This window comes from Pseudophryne corroboree, chromosome 5 (assembly GCF_028390025.1).
Source record: "Pseudophryne corroboree isolate aPseCor3 chromosome 5, aPseCor3.hap2, whole genome shotgun sequence".
In the NCBI taxonomy this organism is placed as follows: Eukaryota; Metazoa; Chordata; class Amphibia; order Anura; family Myobatrachidae; genus Pseudophryne; species Pseudophryne corroboree.
The window spans coordinates 657,205,942-657,209,910 of NC_086448.1; positions in this window are offsets into that span (position 1 = coordinate 657,205,942).

Below are 3,969 nucleotides of genomic sequence, written 5' to 3' on the forward strand. Positions count from 1 at the left end.
AATTGGCGGCTTTATCGTATAAAAGCCCATATCTGATTTTCCATTCGGACAGGGCAGAACTGCGGACGCGTCCTCCAGTTTCTGCCTAAGGTGGTTTCAGCGTTTCACCTGAACCAGCCTATTGTGGTGCCTGCGGCTACTAGCGATTTGGAGGATTCCAAGTTGCTGGACGTTGTCAGGGCATTGAAAATATATATTTCAAGGACGGCTGGAGTCAGAAAATCTGACTCGCTGTTTATACTGTATGCACCCAACAAGCTGGGTGCTCCTGCTTCTAAGCAGACGATTGCTCGTTGGATTTGTAGCACAATTCAACTTGCACATTCTGTGGCAGGCCTGCCACAGCCTAAATCTATCAAGGCCCATTCCACAAGGAAGGTGGGCTCATCTTGGGCGGCTGCCCGAGGGGTCTCGGCATTACAACTCTGCCGAGCAGCTACGTGGTCGGGGGAGAACACGTTTGTAAAATTCTACAAATTTGATACCCTGGCTAAAGAGGAGCTGGAGTTCTCTCATTCGGTGCTGCAGAGTCATCCGCACTTTCCCGCCCGTTTGGGAGCTTTGGTATAATCCCCATGGTCCTGACGGAGTCCCAGCATCCACTAGGACGTCAGAGAAAATAAGATTTTACTTACCGATAAATCTATTTCTCGTAGTCCGTAGTGGATGCTGGGCGCCCATCCCAAGTGCGGATTGTCTGCAATACTTGTACATAGTTATTGTTACAAAAAAATCGGGTTGTTAATGTTGTGAGCCGTCTGTTCAGAGGCTCCTACGTTTGTCATACTGTTAACTGGGTTCAGATCACAGGTTATACGGTGTGATTGGTGTGGCTGGTATGAGTCTTACCCGGGATTCAAAATCCTTCCTTATTGTGTACGCTCGTCCGGGCACAGTATCCTAACTGAGGCTTGGAGGAGGGTCATAGGGGGAGAAGCCAGTGCACACCACCTAGTCCTAAAGCTTTTATTTTTGTGCCCTGTCTCCTGCGGAGCCGCTAATCCCCATGGTCCTGACGGAGTCCCAGCATCCACTACGGACTACGAGAAATAGATTTATCGGTAAGTAAAATCTTATTTTAAGTGTGTGTGGGTATGTATATAGATATATCCATACAATACCATATATAGGGGATAAAACAAACACTTCCGCAATGTTTTCTAGAAACAGAATACCCCACCTTGCCACATAACATTTTCACCCATCTTTTCTCACAGGCTGGTCACCATTTTGAAAAGCCAGCGGAACCTCCGAGAAACATCGGGTGCACCTTAATTAGCGGTACACTACATACAGGGCGGGGTGTTGCCTTCCCTTTATTATTCCTTGGTGTCACTAGTTACTAATGCTATTTGTAATTGGGGACTGTGTGTAAGGCATCAGACAAATAGCGCTGTGGCTCAGTACGCTAGTAGCGGGTATCTGAACAGGGGTTTGAATCCAAACAAAACTTTAAGGAGAGCTCCTATAGCCTAGGGCTAAGACTCCTGTCCCACAGCGCAGCGCTACTGGTTCAGGTCTCCGCTGCTCCAGAAAGTTTATTTGAATCGTGTCGGTCACTACACATTATAGCGCAGACCTTACATAGGGCTGTGTTTATTTAACCCACCTTTTCTCCTTTCGTTTGTCTCACCTGGGATAGTCAAAGAATTCCCTCTTAGGTGTGAAGTATGCGGTGGAGCCATCTGCAGAGCCCTCCACGCACCTGCAGGACACCCCTGTTTGAACAGCTCAGATTATACAGGTAATGTCACTGGTAACCAGAGACCTTGTACGTCATTTAACCTCTCTAGGTTTCTAAAGGAACCTTGCTAACCTTCCATGTTACAATACTGATGATGTCTGTTTTCTGTGGAGTCTGAACCTGTGTCTCAGAATATCCAGGTGCATTATACAGCAGTTCATCTGATACTGCAGGTAAAGGAGGCGGACACGTCAAGTCCATCAGGGTTCGACGCCGATGACGAAATGACAGCGACTGGTCCAGTTTCGGATGAGCTGGGCAGGCTCCGGTAGACGTCCGGCAGACACCCGAATACACAATTTCAGGTATCAAACAATGTTTGTTTTCCTATCCTTTCCCCGCAGACGGCAGGAAAGGGTATCAGAACCTCTCCAGGGTATACCCCTCGATGTATCGCCGGTCCAATAAGCTGCCGTTTTCCTGAGGCAACCTTGCTCAGGGATCCATCGAAGACATATACGGCAGCAGGGTTCTACCTTGTCCGGAGCAGGTAGGTTGTGGAACAATTGTCCTCTAGGTTACAGGATGTTTCGCATTCGGATCAATTGATACTTTGGTACGGGTCAGAATCACGATTCTGCTTTATGTTCTTTGGAGGTCTCCACGTCTACAGACTCGGACCCTGCATTTTCGCTTTGGGCTGTCTTAACCCGACGACCTCTGGGGCTGCGACAGTGACAGGTGAACATGAAATCCTACGGGGCAGATGGTTCAGGGGAAGGAACTTTCTGCAGGATTTCTTGAACCATTGGAGGTAAGTCCACTTTGCTTTCTCCTACTTCTGCCCCAGCTCCAAGACAGACCTTTACCGGTCTTTCCTTTAGATTTTCTCTAACGTCCTAGTGGATGCTGGGGACTCCGTCAGGACCATGGGGAATAGCGGGCTCCGCAGGAGACAGGGCACATCTAAAAAGCTTTTTAGGTCACATGGTGTGTACTGGCTCCTCCCCCTATGACCCTCCTCCAAGCCTCAGTTAGGTTTTTGTGCCCGTCCGAGAAGGGTGCAAACTGGATGGCTCTCTTAAGGAGCTGTTTAGTAAAGTTTTTTTTTAGGTTTCTAATCAGTGATTCCTGCTGGCGACAGGATCACTGCAACGAGGGACTTAGGGGAGAGACTTGCAACTCACCTGCGTGCAGGAGGATTGAAGTTTTAGGCTACTGGACACTGAGCTCCAGAGGGAGTCGGAACACAGGTCAGCCTGGGGTTCGTCCCGGAGCCGCGCCGCCGATCCCCCTTACAGACGCTGAAGAAAGACGGCGGAACGGAGGTCCGGAAACAGGCGGCAGAAGACTTCACAGTCTTCAGAGAGGTAGCGCACAGCACTGCAGCTGTGCGCCATTGTTGCTACACGGCTCACTGACACGGTCACGGAGGGTGCAGGGCGCTGCTGGGGGCGCCCTGGGCAGCAATATAAATACCTATTTGGCAAATAAATACATCACATATAGCCATTAAGGCTATATGTATGTATTTAACCCAGGCCAGTTTTCCTAATAACCGGGAGAAAAGCCCGCCGTGAAAGGGGCGGAGCTTATTCTCCTCAGCACTCAGCGCCATTTTCCTGACCAGCTCCGCTGGTGAGGAAGGCTCCCACTATCCCCTGCACTACAGAAACAGGGTTAAAGAGAAGGGGGGCATAAATTGGCGATATAATTATATTTCTTTTTCATCCACTAGGGGTCACTGGAGTACTCTTGGGATATGGACGGGCTTCCGTAGGAAACAGCACTGAATATTTAAATTAGTAACACTCCACCCCTCCATATCCCTGAGCACGTACTCAGTGTTTTTTCTGTGCTGAACGTGGTAGCAGCTTAATACCTGAAGTCACGGTTTTGTTGAAGAAACTTTTATTTTTATTTTTTCTACTATTTGTACACATCCCTTTCCCCCTTCCAAAAGGCAGGGTCAGGGATAGTGCAGCTGCTGATAGCAGCACGGGCGTGTCGGGCCTCTCTGAAAGAGCTCCCTCACAGCCCTCACATCCTCCTGCACTGGCTGGCCGGCGCTTACTGAAAAGCCCCGTCGGAGCCTCCGCACGTCTGCAGGAGTAAGGTATGTGAAACGGGGCGGTCAGCTCCCGCTGCCGCCCAGACGTGTGGGGACATAGTGTTTGATGACGCGCTGCTCTCCCCTCTCAGGCGGCTCTCCCCGCTCAGGCGCCCGCACGTTCGGCCACAGACCTCCGTGCAGGCACCGCGGCTCTCCCCGCTCAGGCGCCCGC